The sequence below is a fragment of the Ranitomeya variabilis genome, chromosome 1 (assembly GCF_051348905.1).
Source record: "Ranitomeya variabilis isolate aRanVar5 chromosome 1, aRanVar5.hap1, whole genome shotgun sequence".
Taxonomy (NCBI): Eukaryota; Metazoa; Chordata; class Amphibia; order Anura; family Dendrobatidae; genus Ranitomeya; species Ranitomeya variabilis.
Window position 1 is genome coordinate 568697156 of NC_135232.1, and position 15157 is coordinate 568712312.

Below are 15157 nucleotides of genomic sequence, written 5' to 3' on the forward strand. Positions count from 1 at the left end.
CTGCCTATGGGGTGTTGTCTTATACTACAGGGTCTACCTATGGGGTGCTGTCTTATACTACAGGGTCTGCCTATGTGGGTGCTGTCTTGCGCTGTAGAGTCTGCCTTTGGGTGCTGCCTTGTGCTGTAGAGTAGTCCTATGGGGAGTGCATTATACTATATGGAATCCTATGGGGAGTGCATTATACTATATAGAGTCCTATGGGGAGTGCATTAAACTATATGGAGGCTTATGGGGAGTGCATTATACTATATGGAGACCTATGGGGAGTGCATTATACTATATTTAGGATGATCTGGTGCATCATACTATATGGAGGCCATCTAGTGGGCCATCATACAGTGTGGAGATTACAGTGAAGGGGCCATCATACTGTGTTGGAGCCATAAAACAGTTTGGGGGCTGCTAAGGGGTCAGCATACTGTGTGGATGGTACTATACAGTGAGGGGGCATTATACTGTATAGGGGATCTGTATAGGGGGGCAGACTCGGGACATTATTAAATGTAAGGTGGGTACTTTTTGTTATAGGGGATCTCAGGTTACTGTAACTATCAAAGGGGCACACATGACAATATTACTTTCTAGTGAGCAAAATGTGGGCAGTGTTTTCTAGGGCACTTGCACCCGGCATTGCTATATAGAGGGGTGCTTTAGAATTTAGAAGGCACAGAGAACCACACAGCAGGGGCAGTAATAGGGACACATACGGCAGCAGCAGCTCAGTATTGGGATATCAGCAGGATGAGGAGGATGCAGGTTGGGAATAGATGGTGATGGGGCTGGAATATGAGAAGTGAAATGTGTCTTTGTTGCATTCTCTGCAGACGAGTTCTGGCTGAAAGAAGTTGTCATGTCAGTCTGAGCCAGATGGAAAAGACAGGAAAAGTGAACAATTCCATCAGAGAACATCAGCGGTAAGACATTATTTGTAACTGTGCTGTGATCTCTTACATGTTCTGTAGGGCTGGTATCTACCACTGACCATATGGCGGTAATATCCATGTTGGTCGTTATATAGAGATTATCTTCAGTAATAGCGCGGTCATCTGCTGAGGCTCTCCTTCACTATTAGGGCGCGTCACCGAATTGTAATGAAGGTTAGGGGCCCACTCAGAAGCTTCCCCCCCCCCTGAACCAAAACCCTACCTATGCCTCTGCTTGAAGTATAAGGCAGCCCCCTATAGGCAGATCCTGAAGTATAAGGCAACCCCCATATAAAAACAATAAATAAATAAATTGTTCCAGCGGTGCTCCGACCTCCCGTTCATCTTCTGACAGTGGGCGCCGGGTGGTGAAATCATCGCGCCCACTGTCAGCGTCGGTGACGCCAGACGCTGACAGGGGGATGATGGGAGAAGGAGGGCAGCGCTCCTTCCCTACTCAGTGCGGTGACAGGTGGGGGGCCCACTTCTGGCACTGGGTCACACCCCCCCCCCGCCTGCTCAGGGGCCCCATAGAAAGCGGCAGAGCAGGGAGATCAATTCTCCCTGCTCTGCCGCAGAAGGTAGCTGATACAGTTACAGTAGTGTAGCTCCGGGTGGGCCTCCTCTGAGCACCGGGCCCCCCCGACAGCTACGCTACTGTCGTAATTATTTATTACACTGTCCACTGTGTCTGATCTGCCCAATTAACATAATACTGATGAGTTTTCACATCACTGGAAACTCATTAGATATTTGCATTTATACAGTTTTGGTAGTTTCCCATTGAAGCAGATATTGATGAAGACTTTTAGGATGTAGCTGAGATGTCAGAGGTGCCGCTGCCAAAACCACAGAATCATATGTCCCTCACCCACACATCCTTACATCCAGAAAGGATCATATCCAAAAACATCCAAAAACCACAACTATATTTTGCCCCTACAGTCCTCAGTGGTCTTAAAAAGCTAAAAACATATTGGTTATAGGGGCACTCCCTATCTGACACTGTTTATGGGGCACTACCTGTCTGTCACAGGTTATAGGGACACATAACGTAATATCTGTTTAATTTAAAAAAATGGAAAAAAATAGCTTGGGCTCCCACCCAATTTTCAAGTCCAGAGTGGGAAAGCCAGCAACTGGGGGCCGATGTTTGTCGCAGGGCCGACGGGTACCCGGTACCGGGCCTCTCTGTCTCAGTTCTGGGATTGTCACGGTGGCTAGACCCGGTCCGTGACCCTGCTAAGGGGCGTCCAGTAAAAGTTGAGAGTGATAATGTGTGGTGCAGGGTGCGATGAATAACGAGGACACAGGGTTGCAAATAGTATAGGCACTAGAGGTACAGCAGCTTCCTCTACACTTAATGCCCGCTCATTATAAGTCACACTGCGCGGGCATGCGCAGTCCAATCTCGGCGCTCCGGTCCACGCAGGCGCACTTAGAATAGCACTTAGTGCTTGACAATTGTGCTCCTCCGGACAGCGCATGCGCCCGGTGTAACCCTACCTCCGAATACGCCCATAATAATTGTACCAGGGGGCCGTGATGCAACACCATCTCAATCACATCCTGGGTTGAGCGATTTTTAACCCACTGTCGCATCGGGCTATTTTATAAATATTAGCATATTATATTATGCGTGCACGCTCAGACAGCCCTTGCTAACCTAAATAGTGGTTTATCAAAAAATACCTAAGAGAAAATAACTCTCATAAATATAAATCCCACATGGACATGAAACCCGTTTAGCTAATACTACTCCATAGGGAACAAAAATCACCAATATCCCCAGCTTTAGAAAGAATAAGTAAATTTGTCAGGATAAGGTAGTAAGATAAAAAAGGGGGGAAAACAATTACCCATCCCCCTAAACAAATCACACACACCATCTCATAAGTATGTGCCAAACAGCTGAATATCCATAATAGATGGGTAGAGTAATCAATGATGAATGAACTGATTAAACAAACAAAGTTTCCTCAGATGAAACAGCTATAGGTGAGTTGTTCATTTAACCCTTTGGGGGTTACTGACTCCATTCTAAAGATCCACTGGGATTCCTTTTGTAGTAGTACCCTATCCCAGTCACCCTGTCTGCCATTTGGTCTAACAACCTCTAGCACACAGAACCTCAAACTGTCAGTAATACCTTGATGGCATTCCCAAAAATGCCTAGCTACAGGAGTGTCCCTCTTATTTCTCACATCCCCAAGGTGCTCACTTATCCGTTTCCTAAATTCTCTTTTCGTCTTCCCTATATAGTTCAACGGACAAGAGCATGTTACCATGTAGATAACTCCCATGCTTTTACAGTTGGCGAAATCTCTTAAGAAGTATCGCCGGTTAGTTGACGCACTTACAAAGCTTTTACCCAGTAAAATGACTTTACAAAACGAGCAGCTACCACATTTGAACATGCCACAAATTTTCCTGTCAAGCCATGTACCCTCAGGCCTCTGTCTGACATAGTGGCTATGTACCAAACGATCCTTGAGAGACCTCCCCCTGCGAAAAGTGATCTGTGGCCGGGAGGGAATAAAATCCTCAAGAGTGTCATCTGCCTGTAGGATCTGCCAATGTTTCCTCAAGATCCTATATATGTTGTCTGATTGGGAATCAAATGTCCCAATCACTCTACAGACATTTTCGTCCCCTTGTTGTTCTCGAGGTTGAAGAAGTGTTCCTCTTTCTCTCTCTAGGGCGTTTCTAAAGGCCGGGTTTAGTACCTCATCAGGATAACCACGTTCCTTGAACCGGTTTCTCAGATCGTACGCTTGTGCCCTAAATGTTTCAACCCGGGAACAGTTTCGCCTTAAACGCAGGTATTGTCCACGTGGAATGCCCCTTTTGAGCGGGACCGGATGGTAGCTGTCCCATCTCAGAAGGGCATTAGTGGACGTTGGTTTACGAAACACCTTAGTTTCTAGGGAACCAGACTCGTTCTTGCTAATCATCACATCTAGGAAGGCTAGTTCATTCTGATGACATTCGGAGGTAAAATGTAGACCAATAGTGTTAACATTCAGTTCTCGTATCAGGCTCTCAAATTCACACTCTGAACCATTCCAAATTACAAAGACGTTGTCTATATAGCGGTACCACGCCGAGATCTTCTCAGCCCACCAGACCTCCACATCAGGAAAGATGGTCACTTCCTCCCACCAGCCCAGGAGGAGATTAGCATAAGAGGGTGCACAATAGCACCCCATAGCAGTCCCCCTGCGCTGGTGGAAGTACTTGCCATCAAACAGAAAAAAATTATGAGTCAAAATATATTCCATTAATGATAATGTGAACTCATTATGTCTATTAAAATAGACCGCCCTGGTTTTAAGATAAAATTCCATGGCTTTTAATCCACACTGATGCGGAATGCTGCTATATAAAGCTTCGACGTCTATGGAACAGAGTAGTGTTTCCTTATCTATAGATATGCCATCAATTTTACTCAATAAATCTGACGTGTCTCTTACGTATGAGGGAAGAGATATTACAAAAGGCCGAAGGATACGATCCACATATACGCCAACATTTTGACTTAAGGAACCCACTCCAGACACAATGGGGCGTCCCTTTAACGGGGACAACCCCTTGTGGATTTTAGGTATAGCATAAAAAGTTGGGATAGTGGGATGCCGGGGTGCCATAAATTTATACTCACTCTGCGAGATAAGTCTGTCCTCCAACCCCCTGTCCAATATTGCCATAAGCACCTTTGTAAATTCTGCAGTAGGGTTTGACTCAAGTGATCTATAAGTTTCCCTATCATTGAGGATACGTTTACACATGTCTACATACGTTACGTGGTCAAGGACAACTTAATTACCCCCCTTGTCTGAGGGTTTTATGATTATATCCCTATTTCTCTCTAACGCGTACAGGGCATCAGATTCCTCCGAGCCCAAATTGGAAGGGGCTTGATGATTGTAGCCTCCCATCCGTTTCAAATCATCTTCTACCACTTTTAGAAAGATGTCAATGTTGGCATAATCCCCAACAGGAGGCATTCTGTTGCTTTTTAGTTTTAGGTCTGTGCATGGTCCAGAACCCCTCTCTTGCTCATTCTCCTCCAGGAGATGTACTAAAGTATCCATATCATTGAGATCTTCCTCAACGATACCAAGTTCACGACATCTTTCTTTATCGTTTAATTTAAAGAACTTTTTCCATTTTAATTTGCGGCAGAACAAATTAATGTCCTTGACCCAAGTAAATGTATTAAATTGTGTCATCGGGACAAACATTAGTCCCTTTCTCAGAATCCCCAATTCAGCTGTAGACAGATTGTGTTGGCTCAGATTGATAATTTGGTTATCCGTCTGTACCTGAGTTAGGGCCGTTTTCTCAGGTCGTAGCCTGTCGGTGCTCTCTGATCTAAAAAAGCAGCAGAGGATGAGGAGGCTGAGGATGCTCCTAGTGAGGATGGCAGGGGCCTTAAAAAGCTGGAGGGTTGGCCCATCGGAGTATTTCCCTGGGTTCCCTGGTCTCGACCTCTTCCCCCATAAGACCTTCCTGAATTTCCCCTCTGATACCTCCATCTTCCCCCCTGTTGAAATGTGTTGCCTCTCCCCTTACGTCTCCAACCAGTTGTTACAGGAGCCCTCTCGGTATCAGACGTTTCCGCTTCTGATGACGAAATCTCCGAGCCAATAGTTACTGGACAATCAAAATCGTAAGCCGTATTCTCTTTAAACTCCGCAGAATCCCTCAAGTACTGGGAGTGTTTGCGATTTTTTATCTGTGTTTGATATCTCTCAATCGACACTTGTAGTTCACTCTCTTTCCTATTAAAGTTTGGATCTGATTTAAATTTCAACGTTTTTTCTATCAGATCGTTTAGTTTTTTGGAGGAGGATTCTAAGATGATTTTTTTCTTCCTCCAATAAAAGTTTCATAAGTCTCACGGAGGATGCGATTGATTCCTCCCTCCACACTTTCAAGAGAGTTGGATTACTCAATCGTGGCGAAGGAGAGATATTAATGCGAAGGCCCTTGGGTACAATACTGTTTTTGATATAATTCTCAAGGGCCTTTGTCTCCCACCAAGATTTAAGGTAATTTTTATAGATGCCTGTCAATTCCTTGAAAACAGAATGGACTGATGGACTTGGGTCAGTACCACTATAGTCTACCTCCTCTGAAAAAACCTTGTTTGCCTCGTTTACACAGGACTCACAATTAATTGGTCCAGATAGGAATCCAGCCATATCAAAATCAGAGTAATTTGTATATCGATAAGTTGGTATAGTATTTTAACACTTTTATTCAAAAACCGACTAATACCTAAAATTTCTTTATTATGAAAAATTGTTTAAAAACTTAGTAGACAAATTCCCACAAACCCACAAACAAAAAATGACAAAAAATTAAATTATTAATTGTTCTAACACTACCCCTCATGCCACCGCCACCCCAACTTCCTTATTTGTGCCCAGGTCTCTATCTGCACTATCTTCCCCTCCTATAAAATGAATACCCTCCCCCCCAATCCCTAGTTTAAACACTCCTCCAACCTTCTAGCCATTTTCTCCCCAGCACAGCTGCACCTTCCCCATTGAGGTGTATAAGACAGCACGCACCCCATAGGTAAACCCTGTAGTATAAGACAGCACCCCATAGGCAGACCCTGTAGTATAAGGTAGCACCCCATAGGCAGATCCTGTAGTATAAGGCAGCATGCCATAGGCAGATTCTGAAGTATAAGGCAGCACCCATATAGGCAGACTCTAGTAAAAAGCAGCACCCCATAGGCAGACCCTGTAGTATAAGACAGCACCCCATAGGCAGACCCTGTAGTAAAAGGCAATACCCCCATAGGAAGATTCTGAAGTGTAAGGCAGCACCCCTATAGGCAGATCCTGAAGTAGCTGCCTTATACTTCAGGATCTGCCTATAAGGGTGCTGCTTTATACTTCAGGATCTGCCTATAGGGGGGCTGCCTTATACTTCAGGATCTGCCTATAGGGGTGATGCCTTATACTTCAGGATCTGCCTATAGGGGTGCTGCCTTATACTTCAGGATCTGCCTATAGGGATGCTGGCTTATACTTCAGGATCTGCCTATTGGGGTGCTGCCTTATACTTCAGAATCTGCCTATGGGGGGGTGCTGCCTTTTACTACAGGGTCTGCCAATGGGGTGCTGCCTTATACTACAGGGTCTGCCCATATGAGTGCTGCCTTATACTTCAGAATCTGCCTATGGGTTGCTGCCTTATATTACAGGATCTGCCTATGGGGCGCTGCCTTATACTGCAGAGTCTGCCTATGGGGTGTTGTCTTATACTACAGGGTCTACCTATGGGGTGCTGTCTTATACTACAGGGTCTGCCTATGTGGGTGCTGTCTTGCGCTGTAGAGTCTGCCTTTGGGTGCTGCCTTGTGCTGTAGAGTAGTCCTATGGGGAGTGCATTATACTATATGGAATCCTATGGGGAGTGCATTATACTATATAGAGTCCTATGGGGAGTGCATTAAACTATATGGAGGCTTATGGGGAGTGCATTATACTATATGGAGACCTATGGGGAGTGCATTATACTATATTTAGGATGATCTGGTGCATCATACTATATGGAGGCCATCTAGTGGGCCATCATACAGTGTGGAGATTACAGTGAAGGGGCCATCATACTGTGTTGGAGCCATAAAACAGTTTGGGGGCTGCTAAGGGGTCAGCATACTGTGTGGATGGTACTATACAGTGAGGGGGCATTATACTGTATAGGGGATCTGTATAGGGGGGCAGACTCGGGACATTATTAAATGTAAGGTGGGTACTTTTTGTTATAGGGGATCTCAGGTTACTGTAACTATCAAAGGGGCACACATGACAATATTACTTTCTAGTGAGCAAAATGTGGGCAGTGTTTTCTAGGGCACTTGCACCCGGCATTGCTATATAGAGGGGTGCTTTAGAATTTAGAAGGCACAGAGAACCACACAGCAGGGGCAGTAATAGGGACACATACGGCAGCAGCAGCTCAGTATTGGGATATCAGCAGGATGAGGAGGATGCAGGTTGGGAATAGATGGTGATGGGGCTGGAATATGAGAAGTGAAATGTGTCTTTGTTGCATTCTCTGCAGACGAGTTCTGGCTGAAAGAAGTTGTCATGTCAGTCTGAGCCAGATGGAAAAGACAGGAAAAGTGAACAATTCCATCAGAGAACATCAGCGGTAAGACATTATTTGTAACTGTGCTGTGATCTCTTACATGTTCTGTAGGGCTGGTATCTACCACTGACCATATGGCGGTAATATCCATGTTGGTCGTTATATAGAGATTATCTTCAGTAATAGCGCGGTCATCTGCTGAGGCTCTCCTTCACTATTAGGGCGCGTCACCGAATTGTAATGAAGGTTAGGGGCCCACTCAGAAGCTTCCCCCCCCCCTGAACCAAAACCCTACCTATGCCTCTGCTTGAAGTATAAGGCAGCCCCCTATAGGCAGATCCTGAAGTATAAGGCAACCCCCATATAAAAACAATAAATAAATAAATTGTTCCAGCGGTGCTCCGACCTCCCGTTCATCTTCTGACAGTGGGCGCCGGGTGGTGAAATCATCGCGCCCACTGTCAGCGTCGGTGACGCCAGACGCTGACAGGGGGATGATGGGAGAAGGAGGGCAGCGCTCCTTCCCTACTCAGTGCGGTGACAGGTGGGGGGCCCACTTCTGGCACTGGGTCACACCCCCCCCCCGCCTGCTCAGGGGCCCCATAGAAAGCGGCAGAGCAGGGAGATCAATTCTCCCTGCTCTGCCGCAGAAGGTAGCTGATACAGTTACAGTAGTGTAGCTCCGGGTGGGCCTCCTCTGAGCACCGGGCCCCCCCGACAGCTACGCTACTGTCGTAATTATTTATTACACTGTCCACTGTGTCTGATCTGCCCAATTAACATAATACTGATGAGTTTTCACATCACTGGAAACTCATTAGATATTTTAGTCCATGAGCCAAGAACCAAATTTGACGATATCGGTACCAAGCGGAGTGACTAATTCTCTTTGGTATTTTTAGGTAGATGCATGTCTGTAGTTTATTTTTTGATATGATAGCCCTTACATATACGTAGCTTATTAACCCCTTCAGCCCTAGGCCTATTTGTACCCAAGTGCCTAAGCCAATCTGACCTGTGCCACTTCATGGGCTAATAACTTTGGAACGCTTTCACCTATCCAAGCCATTCTGAGATTGTTTTCTCGTGACATATTGTACTTCACGTCAGTGCTAAATGGGAGTCAATATATTTTACCTTTCTATATAAAAAAATGCTAAATATTCGGAAATTTTGGAAAAATCGGCAATTTTTTAACTTTGAAATTCTCTGCTTTTTACAAAAATACTGATACCCCCCATAATAGTTATTAATTTACACTCCCCACATGTTTACTTCATATTGGCATCATTTTGAAAATGAAACCTTATTGTTTTACGACGTAATAGGGCTTATAGTTTTATGCGCAATTTTTCACATTTACAGCAAAACCCACTTTTCAAAGGACCAAGTCACTTCTGAAGTCACTTTAAGGGGCTTACATAACAGAAACCACCCATAAATTACCCCATTTTGCAAACTACACCCCTCAAGCTGTTCAAAACTCATTTTTAAAAACTGTTAACCCTTTAGGTGTTCCACAGGAATTTTAGCATGAGCCAAGAACCAAATATGACGATATCGGTACCACCCGGAGTGACTAGATGTAGTATTTGTAACAAAATTTAATCCAAGTTATGTAAATACACACTGAACATGTCATGTGCATATATATATATATATATATATATATATATATATATATATATATATATATATATATATATATATATATATATGTTACTCCATAATATCTTCAACATCGGACTCTGAATCTGACTGTTGTTCTACTGGCTCGTCTTCAGTACCCTTGTTCTGGCATGTCTGTAATCTGCACATGTCTGTGCACTTCAGGCCATTGCTGAGGCAAGTACACTGAGGAAGTTCACATGACCGCACACACTTGCAGGACAGTAGCTGTATAATAGCTTCTGGTGCTGGTGCCCCTTGCATCCACTTGACAACAAGCTTTCCGTCGTTATCTATCATCCAACCGCAGTCTGTTGGGTTTGCAACCCATGGCTGGCTCTGCAGACTTCTCCTCCAGATCGCAGCCTGGTAGTTTGCACGCAGTGCATGCATGAAAAGGCAGTCCTGGCAAGGAGGGAGTTGACTTGACTCTACCACTCCACGTCTGGCACAGAACAGCTGATAACGGAGCCTGTTTACCTCAGTTGTTTGGGTAGTTGGCAGGTACATGTGGCAGGTGATTTCCTGTAACTTCTCAAAAAGTTCGGTAGACACTTCCCATGAACGACCAACTTCCTGAAAGGCATCCTGGTATGTCTTGTTCATCTTCAACTGCTTGAGTGTCGTCATCTTCCCACGGCCAGCGAATGCACTGACGGTGTCACAGCCTGTAAATGCATGCATACCAATCAATGAATCACATACGCTGCCTCCCAATGTTCGGCTCAGAGTGGTGATATCCAGGAATCTTGTCCGGTTCTGTGTACCGCATTTCTGGAACAGGTGGGATGGGATTTTGTGGCACATGCCCAGACACAGGACCATGACATCAGTATCCTCCGAAGTGATGATGACCGACTTGTAACCAGATTCTGCTGCATGAAGAGCATGGAGAAGGAGGCGTGTGTCTGCTTCTTCTTGATTTGACTTAAGGTCAGCAGCCTCTTCCCACTGTTCTTTGGTGATCTTAAAGCAGAGCTGCTCACATGTGACATACAGCTCCTTCTCCTCAAGCTTCTCCCTGTGGTGTTTCGCCTTCCATTCTTCTACCAGAAACTTTATGAGACTTGCCTTGTTGGAGGAACTACTTAGAAGCTTTTTCCACTGCTGGATGTTGTGCCCATGTTGAATGTTCTTGAAATGGATCCCTGTGCCTTCATATCTGTTGACTCTTTCTGTATCTTTGATGGATGTCTCCTTGTAGACGTCAAAGACAATATCAATGCGCTTGCTCTTAGCACCCTCATGGATAGCGCGACTCATTGCTGTGCCTGCTAGCTGGCCAAATGTTGCATTGTTTCCCTTCAGTTTCTGAACCAGGCTCATCCCATCAATGATGGTTGCAGAGGGCTCGGGGATCACTTCTGCAGGACGAGCATTCCTCTCCAACTCCCTTGCGAGGGCAGCCTTGTTGGTCTTGCGGATAGACCCATCACCATTGGCAAGTGCCCATGGCAATGGACCCAGGGGATGAGTCAAGACATCACTCATTTGTAGCTTTCTGTTCTCAGCTACAAGTATCATCTGGCCAAATAGGTTTCTGTCAGCCTTCAAAATTACCTCCTTGCCAAGACCTTGTCTGCGTGTCTTCATTTGGATGTTAGAGAACGTTTTAAGTTTGTTCTTCGTCATCTTGTCATGAAACAATGTAGTTGGCTTATCGGTACCCAAACGCTCATCCTTGAATGTTTGATATGCATCCTCTCCTATACTGTATGCCCCTTGAAGGTCTTTGGCTACATCTGGTGGTGCTACAGTCGCTGTTGACAAACTGATAAGTTCACCATTATGCTCTTTGTTGAAGGGGTTCACCCAACCTGTCTCCAGCAGTTGAACGAAAGATTGGACATCGGCTTCATCTCTTCTAATCCTAGACACCTGTAGGTCTGAATGGCTGAAGTCAGTATATTGTTGGCCTACCAGGGCCCTCAGCTGCCTCAAGTACATACTGCGGTACTCTGATGTCAGGTAGAACCTGGAAACAGCTCCAACTTTGAGGCTGAAGCCTTTTGTGCCCCCTGGTGTCTGGGTGTCTTTGTTGATTGTCTCTTCAATGGTCTGGTCCACAGGAATTCGTCCAAAAGGATTCTTGCTACCGATCTGGACCGAAAAGCCACCTTGCATGAAGTATTCATGGACCTCTGGGTGTTCTATGGGCTGCCTATACATTGTGGCATAGTAATAGGTTAGGTATCGGGCATAGTTGACCTTGTCATAGGCAAAGCATTTTTTGCTGGTACACCTCTTAAAAATAAAAAAATGAGCCTAAAATGACACCTTCATGTAAAAAATGCACTTTTTCCATTTTCACAACCAAGTGTTTCCAACTACTGTGAAACACTGGTTGGGTCAAAGTGGTCACTATACCCCCTAAAAGATTCCTTGGGGGTGTAGTTTCCAAAATAGGGTCACTTTTTGGGGTTTCCACTGTGGGGGTACCTCAGGCAGCCTTCAAATGTGACATGGCCCCCTAGATTTCTTCCAGTGAATCCGCCACCCAAAAACCACATAGCGCTCCTTCCGTGTTGAGCTGTGCTGTGTGCCCATACTTTAGTTTACGAGTACATGTGGGGTGTTTCTATAAACTGCAGAATTAGGGTAACCAAGTTTGGGTTTGCCGTTAACCCTTGCTAGGTTGCAGGTAAAATTGGATTACAATGTAATATCTGGAAAAAAAATGAAATTTTGAAATTTCGCCTTCATTCTGCTAAAATTCCTGTGGAACACCTAAAGGGTTAACAGTTTTTAAAAATGAGTTTTGAACAGCTTGAGGGGTGTAGTTTGCAAAATGGGGTAATTTATGGGTGGTTTCTGTTATGTAAGCCCCTTAAAGTGACTTCAGAAGTGACTTGGTCCTTTGAAAAGTGGGTTTTGCTGTAAATGTGAAAAATTGCGCATAAAACTATAAGCCCTATTACGTCGTAAAACAATAAGGTTTCATTTTCAAAATGATGCCAATATGAAGTAAACATGTGGGGAGTGTAAATTAATAACTATTATGGGGGGTATCAGTATTTTTGTAAAAAGCAGAGAATTTCAAAGTTAAAAAATTGCCGATTTTTCCAAAATTTCCGAATATTTAGCATTTTTTTATATAGAAAGGTAAAATATATTGACTCCCATTTAGCACTGACGTGAAGTACAATATGTCACGAGAAAACAATCTCAGAATGGCTTGGATAGGTGAAAGCGTTCCAAAGTTATTAGCCCATGAAGTGGCACAGGTCAGATTGGCTTAGGCACTTGGGTACAAATAGGCCTAGGGCTGAAGGGGTTAATAAGCTACGTATATGTAAGGGCTATCATATCAAAAAATAAACTACAGACATGCATCTACCTAAAAATACCAAAGAAAATTAGTCACTCCGGGTGGTACCGATATCTGGCCCGGCTCATGGACTATTTGCATTTATACAGTTTTGGTAGTTTCCCATTGAAGCAGATATTGATGAAGACTTTTAGGATGTAGCTGAGATGTCAGAGGTGCCGCTGCCAAAACCACAGAATCATATGTCCCTCACCCACACATCCTTACATCCAGAAAGGATCATATCCAAAAACATCCAAAAACCACAACTATATTTTGCCCCTACAGTCCTCAGTGGTCTTAAAAAGCTAAAAACATATTGGTTATAGGGGCACTCCCTATCTGACACTGTTTATGGGGCACTACCTGTCTGTCACAGGTTATAGGGACACATAACGTAATATCTGTTTAATTTAAAAAAATGGAAAAAAATAGCTTGGGCTCCCACCCAATTTTCAAGTCCAGAGTGGGAAAGCCAGCAACTGGGGGCCGATGTTTGTCGCAGGGCCGACGGGTACCCGGTACCGGGCCTCTCTGTCTCAGTTCTGGGATTGTCACGGTGGCTAGACCCGGTCCGTGACCCTGCTAAGGGGCGTCCAGTAAAAGTTGAGAGTGATAATGTGTGGTGCAGGGTGCGATGAATAACGAGGACACAGGGTTGCAGTCTCTTTACCTCTTTACTGAAGGCTTCAGGATCCTCAATCCAGAGTACGGTTAACAGGGCTGTCTGAGACCGGCCGGTCCGATGGCACCTCCAGAGTTCCCTTTGCAGGTGGAAATCTGTGCCTTCCTTCTAGCGCTTGTGTGCTGTAGTCCTTCCCTGCTCAGCACCACAGGATAGTCCTCACAACTGTTGTGTCTGTTTCTGATGTTCCCTCACAACTGATTCTGATTTTCTTCTCCGTCCCCCAGATGATATGGCTAGGACGCACCCGTATGACGGGTAGGCCTGGAGTTCTTCCGGGACCCTAGAGTCGCCCCTCTCCCACTGTTGCCCCCTATGTCTGCTTAGGTGATTTAGATGAGACAGCCCGCCTATAACTGATTGTCCTGCCGTAGGTTTGAAGTAATGCTTGGAGCCAGTACTTCCTCGGCGTTTCCGGCCACCGGCTACATGCCTCAGTAGAATGTTGCCTCGATCTTACAGCACGACTCCTACTGGTGTTTTCTCCTTGTTGCTTTGATCTCGTTTCTCACTCTTCACAATAAACCTCTCTTCTTGTCCTTTCTTGGGGTACCGCCACGATGAAGTTCAGGCGCGGTCCCGTAACGCTCTTTCTGTTCGCTAGGCCTCTGTCACGATCCCACCCCTGACAGGGACCCCCCTGAATCTTCCCCTGCAACACCCTCTGCCACAGGATGTTGCCTGGTTCCAACCCAGTCAGCTTTCTGTCTAACTTTCTATCTAATCCCCAGTTTTACCAGATTGTGAGGAGTGGCCTAATGCATAGTGCCCTTTGCTCCCCCTGGAGGCCAGACTATGAAGTGTATTGGTGTCTGTGATACCTGGTCAGGTGAACTCCTTCAGTGCCATCAGACGTACCATCACTCCCCTTAGTGGTGGAGCAATGTTACTGCAATGACCAGGTCTCTGGGGTGCTGCATTTATAGCCTGGGAAGGGGTTAATACCCATGGAGCTTCTCAGGCTATGAATATCAGTCCGCAGCTGTATATTTAGCCTTTACTGGCTATTAAAATATGGGGACCCCCCCAAAAAAATGATGTGGGGTCCCTCTATAATTTATAGCCAGAAAGGCTATGCAGACAGCTTCGGGCTGATATTCATAGCATAGAGAGGGGCCATGGATATTGACTTCCCCCCGGCTCCAAATATCAGCTCCCAGCCACCACAGAAATGGTGCTGTAGCACCACTGCACTATAAATCCAGGCCAAATAGAACACTTTTGATATTAGGATGCCCACAAAATACATCACAGTAACTCTGTATCTTAAGCAGTCTCTTTCGAGAGGACACTCCTGAATGCAATAATACCCAAAGAGAAAAGGAGTACTCAGTCCAAAAATCGTAAAAATGTATATACATTTATTAAATAGTCAAACAACATGACAAACATATACTTGAGGAGGGATCAGATCAACCACGGGTATACCAGCTAAATATCATGAAATCATAAAGTGCC